Source organism: Apium graveolens, chromosome 5 (assembly GCF_009905375.1).
Source record: "Apium graveolens cultivar Ventura chromosome 5, ASM990537v1, whole genome shotgun sequence".
In the NCBI taxonomy this organism is placed as follows: Eukaryota; Viridiplantae; Streptophyta; class Magnoliopsida; order Apiales; family Apiaceae; genus Apium; species Apium graveolens.
This window is the reverse complement of record NC_133651.1, coordinates 3,532,683-3,547,169: the sequence shown is the minus strand read 5'-3', so window position 1 is coordinate 3,547,169 and position 14,487 is coordinate 3,532,683. Positions and strand designations below refer to the sequence as shown.

Here is a 14,487-nt window from a genome sequence, read left to right as displayed (position 1 = left end):
CAGCACTCTCTTTGATGTGTACACACGAATCTGAAACATGGAAGCGCTAGTTTAATTTAAGAGTCAGCAAGTAATGGATCGAAATGAACCATGGAACATCACATTATGAACAGACCGCTGGATCAGAATGACTTCCCGCACAAAGGGCAAAGTGCAGTAGGGGCTGTGGATGCTTGATTGAGTATGCCTGCCGTTTATCTCCTGCTTTGAGTTTTGATCTTGAAGATTGTAACAAGCGAGGCAGCCACTGTTAGTCCAAGCAAGACATCATTAGTTTCACAAAAAAGACGAAACAGTCAAATTTGTAGACAATTCTAAGCCAACAAATAAAGTTTACGAGCTTAGGTATTATCTTAAATTTGATAGATTTTGCTGATCAAATGAGAGACCATGCGATCCAGAAAGTAATAAGACATTAAAAAACTATAGTTTTCTCTATTGTGCTCAGGTTAACATGGTATCAGAGGTTGGTTTAGGGATGGTCTCGGGTTCAAGTCTTTGGACCTTATTGTTTAAATTGTCTTTTCCATTGGACTACTACTAGTGAGGGAGAGGTGTTGAAATTAGTAAAACAACTTTGTATGAGGTCTCCTTACAATAAGTGTTCAAAACAATGTAAGAATGTAAACAGATTAAACAGGCAACTAAACCTGTCCAGGACGAGACATCCGGCATCCCAGAATATAAGTTGTTGAGGTCTGCGCTTATTATCTGATTCCCAATGTTGTAAGCAGCCTGATTTACTACAGAATTAATGCTGATGTTCAAAATCAATTTTCCAAAAGAAAGTTAAGATGCTCAACTTACCTTCTGCAGAAGAAGGAGTCTCTTGGCATTGTTATGTGGAATCCCATAAGTCAAGTATGCCTGTAGAAAAGAAAAGGTAAATATTATGCTATTTTGACCTGGAGATGAAAAGGAGGATTCACATAGGTCATGTGCTTAGGAGAACATACATGCATCACCATGGCATTGTGTACATTTATCCAAAATGATAGCTTCTCCTCATGGTTCATTTTCCTGGGGTCTATCTCAACCAGTCTAGAAATTAGTGTCCTGCAACAATTCATTAGGTCTAAGGTATCAGCAGGAAATTAGATATTTTACATTATATTCTAGTTGCTCAAGTCAGGAAACGATATTTCACAACAATCACATCGCTTAAAACATTATATTCTAGTTGCCTAAATCATGAAATGATATTTCAGAACAATCACCTGTACTTTTGTAGCATATGTTCAACATCGCTTAAACTTTTCGTATCTCTAAATATATGCTGCACTTCAACCATTGTGCTGTAAGGTCCACTAAATTCCTTTAGACCTTGAATATGAAATGGGTTATCCAACCTTTCATCGGATGTTAGATATTTCCTTAGCCCAGGACTCCACATTTCAGAATGATCGCTTGGTGAAAATGCACTTGTGGAGGATAATGATGACGTGGGTGATGATAGTCGATGATTAGGAAGAGGCGGGTCAGAAAGTTTGCAATATATATCTGAGATACATTTGATCATATCCTCGGAAAGCTTATTTGGTGTTTCGGGCATGTGATCAGCGATAGGAGTACCTAGATACTCTGCCAGACTAGTTATATCTGCATTATTCTGTGCATACTGCAATGAAGCCACCAAACATCAAGTCATAACACATCCAAATTCTCTTACAGTCATTCCTTTTCTATTCTACAAATTTTATTGGTAGAAAAGCACACAGTTCAGTATTGCAGTTATATTGGAACTACAAAATAGTATCACAGATAACATTTAGTAATTTAACACTGCTCATGCTAATAGGGTCAGTAAATTATTAACAAAAGATACTATTTCTAGGAAGTTTAGTAATTGTGGAAAAACAGATTTACCTTCAACATGGACGAAGGCTGGGAATAACAAGAATGTACACCTCTTCCCAAAGGCCCATCTGGAAGAGAAGTCGTTGAATATTGAGATAGTGATGATTGGCAGCGAAGCACGCCAGGATCTACTAGTCCCTCCTCTCCACGTATAGTGATAGACCGATCAAAGATTGATTGGCAATCAGCTTGAAGGTTACAAGTTTCTTTACCCGTTGTAATATCAACTACAGATCTTTGAACAAAATTTTCTTTCGGTGAAGTGATGGGGGATTTTAATATTTCAACCTTAGTAGATGGTGACACAGTGGATACATGTTGATCAAATGCTTTTCGATAGAGAGAGAGAAGATATTGTTCCAAATTCATAACCTCCAGCTCTAACACTGAGATGTCTTTAATCAATTCAGTCGTTGGCTGAGATCACATGAAGTAAATTTCATTTTTAGTGCAACCATAGAATTAAAGCCACGTAAATATCATAATTTATCCGCTTCACATGATTCTTCCGTATCATAGAATTTAAGTTTGCTAAAAGGGCGAGCACATTTTGTTGAGAGTAGGAAAAACAACAAGAAAAAAGTACAAGAAATATTGTTGAGCATTATAGCAATTTGTAACTAGTTTAACAAATGGATCACATAGAATATTTGTGATACTAATAATGTTGTCAATATATCTGTATATGCTTAACAGCTTAAAAAGGTCTAGAGGAAGATAGGCAGAGCAAACAACATCCAGAAATCCAAGAAGTCTCTCATTTATTTTAAGAGGACTTCACATTGTTGATAAGAGAACAATGTTTTAACTGTACTCCTTGAGTGCATGAAAAATTTGCTTCTCTGGATATATGATAAGAAAAAAAGGGTACCTTAGGCAAATTTATCTCCTTCTCTTTATCATTGGAAATTGGCATGTGACCTAGTGTCTTTTCTAGCGCACCACGGACTGCAATTTGGTCCTGCAATCTTTTTTCAAGTTGCAGTATCTGCGTGGAGTTGAAGCAAAATTTTTATGAAAAAGTTTAACACTGATTCCTTAAATGTGGAGACAACTAAATCTTACTGAGACTTGAAAATTTCTAGTGAAAGTGAGCTCTGATTTTATGGGTTGCCATGATACAACATTGTTATATATGAGGTTTTAACCAACAGAATGTATAGTACCATGTTAATTTTCTTATCATATATGTATCCATTCAAATACATGTCTTCAGTTTCGTACCTCTTGCCTTAACGAATTCTGAACATGAGGATTGAAAGACAATTTCGCATTGCTACTTGTGCAGCCTTTCAAGTTTCCATCATCCTGGTAACATACAATCTTGATTTGTTAAAATCATGCTACCATTCTACAAGGTTATTGGGCATTTTAGAAAACGATGCATGCAATTTTCACAATCACAACTAAACTAAGATAAAATAAGAAAGAAACATAGTGTAGTTCTCAGATTGCACCGAAAGGATCAAAGCTTTGTTTGATTTAACAGAAAATGAGAATTGAAAGAGAGTGGTGGGATATGCTTGTTGTGATGTTGTACATAACCGGATTTTGTGGAGTGCACATGTTATTGATCTCTTTACTCTTATACCCCATGCTTACATGAATATTGAGGAAAAAACTAGTTCTTGTTCTGTTTTCCAAATGAGGTAACAGATTCTACAACATGGAAAACAGAAAGGTAAAAAGGCATAGATATACTCATACCAATTTTGGGCACTCCACTGCATTGTAAAGATGATGTAGGTTATCTTCACCCAGGCTTATCTTATCAGCAATGCTGTATAACATAAACAATGTCAACAGTCATTTACCGTAGAAGGAGAGGTAAAGTATACGTTCATCTTACCTTCTCCAGATTATGCCAACATCTAAGAAATTGCAGAACTTCAACTATTAACCAAATTCGTACATACATAGCAGTAAGGCCACACGTAGCTCTAACACACCATATCACATCTTCAAAATCGAAAATTTGTATAATTCACATACATTGGTAAGCTATTATCAAAAGCCTCTCAACTTAATCATGACTACAAGCATGGTTATAGATTTCGGAAAGTGGAACTAATCGGTTGAGGTGCCGATTCGTGATTTATCCGTGATTTTTGAAAAATCAGCTGATTTCAATAAAAGAGACTACAAGTGAACATGTCAATCTAATGTGGTACTCCTATTTTTTATGATGACAATAATAGTCAAAGAACACATCTTTCCTACTTATAACTTACCAATATACAATTATTGCTAATTTAGAGTCTTAGACAACTTATGATGGACCTTAAATAGCAATATCATCCCTCTATGCCTCTATGGCTCTATCATACAATTAAGTTGCAAAATTTAAAGATGCCATTTTAGCACAAGCTAATAAATGAAGCTCCAAACACTTGGTAAGTCAGTTAGTTTACCTCTGAGGATGCTTGTGTTCAGAAATAACTCCCACTCCAAGCATGCTATTACTCCAAGAAAGATTAGCAGCTGAAAACAGTTAAGTAATCACATAACATAACATGCAATTAAGTCACAAACTCAATAAGTAGATATATAAGAAGGAAGAAAAGAAGTGCACTTACCACAAACACTCTTTGCTTAATTTGATAAGTTTGATGACTATGTTTATAATCAAGAACAGGGTGTTTGAGTAACACAAGAGAGCTCAAGTGCAAGCAAATAATAAAGCACAGAAATGATCACCCTTTTGATGGAGTGGGCCTTTTCTGTTGAAAGTAGTATACCAAATTTTGTGGACTTTGGTTGTGTGAAAGTCTCCTACTGTGACTATGACCCCTACAAAAATGTCAAATACTTGAAAACTACATACGTATTAAATCTTTACTAAAAGTAAAGTTATAAAATGGATAGAAAAAGAAAAGAGAAGAGAAAAAATTAAGTATTTGGGTTAGATGTGGTGAACTTGGTGACAAGAGTGCATTTTGATTTTGTTGTTGGAAAGCCGGTGGAAATTGGTGAACTTCCCGTCAACTTCTTCCTTATTTACTGGACACGACGCATTTGACATACCAGAAAAGAAAATATTTAACTAGCATTATCGAGAGCGCGAGAGAGAGAATTGAACCAAGAACCTGAAGGAGATTGTAATATCCCGTAATTTTAATTGAAAAAAGTATTAAAATTAGATAAGGACTAAGATTTCAAATTTAATTAGAATCTGATCCAAATTTTAGGCCCATTACTTTAATTAAATTTTAAATATTAGTCTTTATCTAATTTTAATTTTTTTTTCTATTAAAATTACGGGATATTATATATACTACCCTCCTTAAAAAGAATTTGGTCCCCAAATTCACATTAATCCTAAAATGCGCGACACGTCTACCCCCTTGATCTACCAAAGGTCAAATCATGGTCCACACATGAACGCATCCTAGAGAATGTACTAGTCCCATACCGAATACACTCCGAAGGACGACTTGGCTCTGATACCAACTTTAACAGCCTGCACTTACGAACTATTAAATCTAAATCGAAACTAATACAAAATACAATTATTAATCCAAAATCTATTACAAAAGGTTACTATTACAAAAGTGCAGCTAAAAGCGGAAGTACAAAAGTCAATATACTTCAAAACTAAGTCCTCGAACTCCAATGCTATTCAACTCGAACTCTTAGGCGAAACCTGAAATTGAAAGAATGAGCTGTACAACCCAGCAAGTACGAATTGTCTAATTATTTAACCGGGAAATAATGGGTGTTTTTAATAAAACGAATTTTCTCAAAATAATAATAATTTTGTAAAAACAATTTCTAAAATAAATCCAACCCAAAGTTTTATATTTTAAAATTCGGAATTTAACACAAAACACACAAAACAGAACAGATTTTATAAAAGATCAGAATAGAGTAAAACAAAACGAAACGATAATTCTTATAAATACCACAGTTTTGATCTACGACCACACTTTATCACTAGCCGACATCTTATTCTTATTCTTATTTATCACACTTTGCCAGTGGTCAACATCTAAAGTTCAATAATTATGCGCTCTTAATAGGTATCTAAAGTTGCACACTCGTGCGCCTACTAAGGGTATTTAAGGCTAATTCCGAAACTATAGCGTAAATTACGAACGTGTTCGAAAACGTAGAGACTGGGTTTCAAAAGATTCTCGTATCTTATTTCTTATACAGTTCGAAACATAATTCTTATATATTATACGAAATTCGAAAATCAGAGTATCAAAACTTTTCCGAAAATAAAAGCAAGTCAAAAAGTACTTATCTCAAAGCGTGACCAGATCTGAATATAATTTTTTTGACACTCTAAACGACGTTAGCTTGAAAAACACGAAAGCTGTAGAGAACGAAAATACCTTTCCGAAAAGTCCAGGATCACTGAATTCTGACTTACGATGAATTTTCTACGAATTTTACAAGACTGCTGTTTTTTGTGTACGAAACCCTACGAATTTTGATATAAAAGACGAGGAATACGAATATGATATATTTATACGATACAAAACCCTATATCTTAACCTACAAGTTATTCATACTAGTTTAAAACCCGTGCGATGCACGGGTTCCGTTAATATTTAGATTTTTTTATTTTTATTTTATATGATTTTATTGAAATTCTAATATAAATAATTAAATACGTAAATTAATAACAATATAATTATAATTTGATTGTGTGTAATTTTAAGTTAAATCAAATAGTATAGTATAAAATGGTACATGGTTGATGAGATTTGAACCATTAACCTTATTTATAAATAATAATTAAATATTTGATATTGTTGGGGTTCGAACCTGTGAACTTGGATAATGTATTTTTTTATAATTAATATAAATATTTATTATTGGCAGGATTCGAACCAAGAAATTCTTTTGTAATTTTATAAATAATAATATAAATGTTTGTTGTTGGCGGGATTTGAACCTGTCAGCTTGGTTGATTTTTTTTTAGTATTCAGATCTAACGGTTATGATCATTTGGTTAAGAGATCTGACGGTCGTGATCGAAAGGGATAACCAAAAAAAGTGTTAACCAAACTACAAATTATATCCCTATTCGGTTATTATAGTTTAGTATAGATTAGAATCTGATCCATATTTTAGGCTCATTACTATAATTAAATTTTAAATCATAATCTTTATCTAATTTAACATTTTTTTCTATTAAAATTACGGGATATTACATTAACACTTAGTTGTCTCGTCGCTCATGCAACATCAAGTTGAAGTTGGAATGAGTAACGGTGAATTTCCTATATTTGATACAAAAATAGTACTAGGTAGAATTAAAATTTAAGTGTAGTGAAGGGTTTTAAAGCAGGAATATTACAGCTTAACTAAGTCGGCCAAACGATAATTGTACATACAAGATACATACAAATTTTGTATATTGCAGGATACTCCACAGATAGCTAATGATTATGTATTTTGTATGATTAGGGGTTTGGTATTGGCATTTTCTATCTTTCTCCATACTTATCTGCATGTTTACAAGTTTATTGTGATAGCAACGTAATTACTAATCAATAGGCTTAAAAATAAATAGACTACTATTCAACATTTACTTGAATAATTGAACTCGGAAAACTTGCAGTAAACTTATTATACTCATAAAAAATTATATTTAGGTAATTGCAGTTAACATATACTAACATAATAAGCGGAATTTTATTCCAATTTCTTAAATTTTATAATTTCTTAATTTATGAATTTCATAAAATTTATAATTACGTGAAATCTATCATTTCAAAAACTTTATAGATTTTTAAGTAATATTTTTTGAAAATAAGTATGTAAAAAATAAAACTAATTGATTTATTTAACAAAAAATACTAACTGATTTATTTACCGAAAAAACAAATGTATTTATTTAGCAAAAAAACTAACTGTGTATTTAGCGAAAAATACTAACGGATGTATTTAGAAAAAAAATAACGTTAGAAAAAAATTAAAAAATTAACTGGTTTATTTAAAAAAATAAACAAAAATAATTGATTTATTTAGAAAAAACAGTAATATAAAAAAATGATTTCATTAAAGTCAAAGATGATTTAACATTTGTGCAATTTCTTTAATATTCAGTCACTAAATTGCTAGTTAAATGTAGTTCAATGATTCATTAGCAAGTGTTTTGAATTTAATGAGTTTTTTTAGCCTATTATTAAACCATTGAAAATTTTAGGCAGAGTTAAAATTCGTGTGCCTCCTTTACTATTATTAGGATGGGGTAGAATGACCCTGAATGTCATTTTACTAAAAATTGACCCCAAATGTCATTTAAAAACGGGGAATCGGATTATGTTTTCAAAATAAACGCAAACGCAGTTTTGTGTTGAGTTTTTCTATAACAAAACGCAACTTGAAGTCCTGTTTTTTTAAAGCGGTTAGCAAACTCTATTTCATTTTTTTTTATTTTTTTTAAATAAAAGAAAAGCGCAATTTCGTTTTATGTTTTTTTTTAAAACATGATTTCAAACTGTGTTTATGATTTCGTTTTAATCAAATGGTATGAAGACAATCAGAAAATAAAAAATTGAAAATGAAATTCTTGTTTTGGTCAAAAACGCAATCTCATTTTTTGTGTATAGATATAAAAACGAGGTTTCAAACTTAGCTTTTCTCATGATGCAGCAATTCTAATTTTTTTGTTTATATGAAAACGGTAACTGAAAGCACGTTTTTTGTTTATATAAAAATGGTAAAATGATAAACGAGACTCTGTTATAGAATGACATTCAGAACCAATTATTCAGAAATGACATTGAAGGTTATTTCACCCCAAATAGCGACATTTGGAGCTTTTTTCCTATTATTATCCTTTGAAAATTTCACTCAATTATCAATCTTAGACATAGAAATTGAGTACCACATCAAACTTCAAAGACGTCCATGACGGATTAAATAAAGAAATTGCTTAATTGGCTGACAAACATGTGACCCAAAAATTGGTATTTCTTAATATCCACTATCAATGTTAATGGATTTAGAAGTGACCTGATAAAGTGCTTGTTTTACAGATTTTGTTCTGGACTCAATTGTATTTTAGCATAAGAAGCCAAGCTATACCCACATTCTCACACCATATATGTAAATTTGCACTCCTCGTTCAATTCTCTACATATTTTTTTAACATTCAGCATGCATTTTAAAAAAAACATAAAATATACTTTCGTAAACTTTAAACATTGAATTTTTATTTAAAAAAAAGGTTAAAAATATTTTATATAACTATACCTTACGGGTGCATTAAAGTACGTGTCAAAATTTAAGTTCGTAACGTGGAGATGTTAGTGGGATGGAGTTATTAGTATATTGATTTGTAAAGTTAACGGTAATCATGTGTGGGGTTGAAAAAGGTGTAACAAACAGTGGAGAAATGGAGATGAACAGCAGACTAGTTGGTAGAGAAAGCATGGGGAGTGACCTCAAAAGGGGGATGATAAAGAAATCAAAGAGGAAAATGGTGGTTATAAAGCAACACATTGGATGCCTCAATGGTGGTGGATTTGGTTTATGGGGTTGTTTGCTTTTGTTGGATTGCTTTCTTTTTGTCTCTTTACATTTCCTACCTTTTTGTACATAAATACAATGTAGAGCTTGTTGGCCTTACTGGTTTTTCATTTTATTTTTTAACAAAATAAGGGTTTTCAATTTTTCATATTAAGATACGAGATACCTGTGGTGTCCTTTAGTATCAAAGAGACTAATGTTTGTTGCATATTCCCTTTAACATTATGATTTGGGAGTTTGGAGTTATTTGATTACAAGTCTATAACTACTATGTTGGCACAATTCTTCGAGAGCGTGAGTGGTTACTGTTAGGAGTTGTACATGTCATTTTTAAAAGACGCAGATTGTTATAATATAATCAGCTAGATAACTTCATTAATATATGGATTCTTGACATGTGTAAAAAAATAAATTCGCGTGGACTCAGTTCAAAACAAACAGTATAATACTAATACTAATGTAAAGTTAGACTTACTCAGCAAGCCCAACAAGTTGTATCGAACTCCAGATTATAACTGTCCATGACCATCTCAGTTGGCTTACAGATGGACTTATAAGGAGGTAGATGGGCTACCCAGTTTGGACTCAAGGAAAAGACTTTGTGAGAGAGGCAAATTACTAGAATATATAATCAGCTAGATACGTGTCCAAAAATAAAATCCGTGCGGATTCGGCCCAAAACGGACGATATCATATTAATGTGGAGTGAAAGCCTGCTTAGTTAGTGGTAACAGAGCTTGAGGTTGTAAAGGTCCAGAACAATCTTAGTTGGCTTCCAGATTGACTTAGGAGGAGGTAGATGGGCTACCCAGTATGGACTCAAGGAAAAGACAGATTGGCCTTCCGGTACGGGCCTAGGGAAAGTCAGAAAGCCATAAGGATATCGGTATGGGTCCAAGGGGAGCAGATCACACAATCATGTGACATATTCGGCAGGTGTCAAGCCCGATGTGTGAAGAAAAAATTGTTAGAGGTTGTCCCACATCGTTTGTGTGAGGGGCAAATTGCTAGAATACAATAATTCAGATAACTTCATTAATATGAGGTCTTTTGGGAGTGATCCAATAATAAATTCGTGCAAACTCGGTCCAAAACGAATAATATCATACTAATATGGAGTTAATGCCTGCTCAGCAAGCCCAACATTACTTCTCAATTGTTAGTCCTACGTTTTAGATGAACCATGTATAAAGATAAATTATTCCCGGTAATACATGTAAAGTTTTAAATTAGTCGAACCGTAAGTATTTATGTCTTCGATACATATGAAATTGTAAATTAGCTAAACCTAGTCAAACATCACAAAACTGAAATCTCAAGTGTTAATAATTTAACTCGTTACAAGTTTCTCGAGCTCGAGCCCAAATACTTATCGTGTCAAATTTTTGTTAATGTTCACAAACAACTCGGCTTTCACGAATATTCCATGAGTTTACTACTTGTTTATTTGTAAAATGTGTTTTATATATAAATAGTATTGTATATATAAATAGTAGCTTATATATTTGTTAACGAAATATAGCTTGTGTTCACGCATTATGCTCACGATCATCTTCACAAACTATATTAACGAATTTGATTACGAACATTGTTATAATTAAACTTGTTAACAATTTTTTATGTCAAGTTATGTTGCGATCATATTCAACTCATTTATAAATCGAATCTGTAATTGTGTTCATATTCAACTTGTTTAAAAATCAAATCATATTCGATTCTAAAAAATTTTGAACCGCACATCGAACTGTTCATGCGTGTATATCGGCTCATTTATGGCCTTGGATACATGATTATAAATGAACTTTTCCTTTTTTCCACATTTGACCAATGTGTTGTTAATTGTTAAAAGATTTTTTCATGTGCATATTTCCTTTAGTTTTTTTCTTTAAACATAAAAAATATATATTATTTATATTTTTAAAAATAATTAAAAAAATTTGTTCGATACATGACACGAGTAAAATGTTAATTACTAATCATTTGAAACGAGTCAAAATTTGCATCCATAAAAATCAAATGATGTACTTTAAATTGATGTACCCTGTACAAGTTACAATAATTAACGGAGCGATGTAGAAGTTACAATAATTAAAGCAATGAAAATTGAATTGAACACACTTTCGATAAAGGATTTATATTTAAAAATAAATAAAAAGAGTTCAGAATACAGGAGTAACGGAATAAATAAACAACTAGATGGATAATGGGCTGAATATATTAAAACCTGGAGCACTTGGCAATTTTAGTGGGTGGCCCATTTATGGACCATAACTTGGCCCCAATCTTCAGTTCTACCTGTTCCTGCCTCATTATTGGATGTCAAAACTACTTTTACTAGTACCGGCTTATGGCTACGGATGCACAAAAAGCCCGGGCCCGAAAATCTGGCCCGGCCCGATTAAAACCCGGTTAAGCTCGGTCCGGTCCTGGTCCGGGTTTCGGGCCTCGACGGGCCCTATATTTTTAGGCAAAGCCCGGTCCGGCCCGACCCGGTTAAAAGCCCGAAAAAGTCCGATTATAATCTGATTATTTTAATATATTTTTTTTATATATTTATAAATTCACATTTACTATAAATATAAATAATACTTTAAACACATATATATTTACATATTTGTGATTAATAATATTATTTATATAGTTCGTTGCATAAATAATGATTGGATCCGGGTTGGATCATACATCATTATTTATATCTACATTCATTTAATTTTATCGGATTCGAATTTGGATCGAATCATGATAAAAAAATTTAGAACGTGATTCATATTCCGATATGTTAGGATACTGAATTTCCCCATCGGAGCTCTGATCCGTTTATACTTAAAAAATTAAGAATTTCACTTATAATTTTTTTAACATCAGTGAATACTATGCAGATTCAACTTTATGATTCTAATAACTCAAAAACATATTGTTACTAACCTCTAACTCGTGCGATACACAGATTGATTATAACATTTATAATTTTATTATTTTAATATTTCATAAATTTAAATTATAAAAAATAATAATTATATATTATTGAGATTAATGAAATTAAAAGTATTTATGTACTATTTTGTATGTATTATATTATTGAAAGATTCTAAATTTAGATCTTTAAAATCTTAAAAAGTCCTTGTACTACATGTCATAGGTCGCTTCGCTGCGTGGATCAAGTTCTATAGTAAAGTGGGTGTCTTGAATAGCAGTGATGTATGTGGATAATTTGGTATTATTTTTATAACACAGTACAACCTTGATAAATAAATATTCGATTAACGAATAATCTTGTCAAATTAATACATTTTTTGGTCACAACATAATAGAGGTAATATATTTTTTACCTCGATAAATGAATAATCTCGATTAATAAATAAAATATATCGGTCATAGAAGTATTCATTTATCGATATTTAAAGATATATTTTTTTTTAATTTTTTTATTGATTTATTATTTATTTTGTTATATTATAATTTGAAATACTAAAATTAATTTTGGAAGTGTTTGGTTCCCTAAAAAAGAGGTAAGAAAGAAAGTGAGTGCGATTAAAAATTAATAAGTTGGATAATAATTCATTGTTTGTAGTTATATTAGATACATTATTTATTTATTTTAATTAAATTATATTTGTTTAATTTTTTTTTGAAGGTATTAACATCCTTTTTAGGAGGAAGGTGTTAATCAACCGACCAAATGAAAAAACATGTTTCGCTTATAATAGTATAGTATAGATTAGCTACATTATTTATTTATTTTAATTAAATTATATTTTTTTAACTTTGTTTTTTTAAGGTGTTAACATACTTTTTAGGAAGATGTTAACCAACTAACCAAACGAAACCATGTTTCGCTTATAATAGTATAATATAGATTGACTATATTATTTATTTATTTAATTAAATTATATTTATTTAAACTTTGTTTTCGAAGGTGTTAGACATTAGGTAATGAATACGACACAGGGGGTGAATGTGTTTTGGATATTTTTACGGTTTTTTGAATATTTGTTACATGGTTAACAAAACAGATTAGAAATGCAATAATATTATGTTAACTGAAATAAAACAGTGCACACAATATTTCAAAACTCACTTAATTTTGTATTAAAATCAGGCTAGTGTTTTTCTACAAATCCTGGGCTCTTTGTAAGTAAAGAACTCAGCTTCTTCCTTGAGAGAGTACAAGAAAAACTAGATATGTTTGATACTTTTAAAAACAAAGAACCAATGTTTACTTTATAGATTAGTAAACACAGATTTACACAGCATGCAATAAGATGTACTAAACCCTACTTTAAATTATCTCTAAAGCTTTTCATTTCTGGCTTAGTGTATCTTTGCAAATCGTGTAAGTCTGTGACTTTTCTTTGTCAATTAATCTTGACATTTGATCTTGCACACTTCAAGCTGCTTTTGTAGACTTTTCAATCTAAGTGATTAGATCGTTTGTTGATTGATAATCTTGAATATTTAACTTGTCTGCATTCTATACTTGAGGTTCATATCGAGATCTCCAGTTTGGTGTATAGAGAACTGGCATCTCGATAAGTATAATGGCTTATCGAGATCTCTTAGTTCTCTATAAGTGTCTTTGACTTGTCGAGGTCTATGAGCTCTCTATAAATGAATTTGGCTTGTCGAGGTCTCCCAAACTCTGCATGTAGAAATGACTTGTCGATATCTGTGAGATCTCGATCTATAAGCATTTTGACTTGTCGATATCTCTGAGATCTCTAGTGAGAAAATTGACTTGTCGATATCTCCAATCTTCATATCTTCATTTTAACTTGTCGATATCTCTGAGTTCTCTATATGCAAAATGACTTGTCGATATCTTCAATCTTCATATCTTCATTTGACTTTTCGATATCTCTCGGACTTCTCTATAAGCCAATTTGGACTTCTCGATAAATCATTCTGGTGTTGATATCTTGACTTAGAATATTTTTCCATAAAACAGATTTATTCAACTCCAAGCTTCTGTATCATTTCTCTGAGGCGTGATCTTCTTCCAGAGTTTATTCCTTAGGCTTGAACTGTTTACAAAGAAATACTCCAGTCTGATCTTTTAACCATTTTACAGACTCAAGTAATACAATGCAGAATACAAATTTAATTACCAATGCAACTGAATTTTAGGGCTGTCAGTTTGACTTA

General features: G+C 31.7%; 1 pseudogene; it reads right to left on the bottom strand.

Moving 5' to 3' along the window:
- Positions 1-4,627, bottom strand: part of LOC141659233 (uncharacterized) — a 5,332-nt pseudogene extending 705 nt beyond the window's left edge.
- Between the last annotated feature and the right edge of the window lie 9,860 nt (positions 4,628-14,487).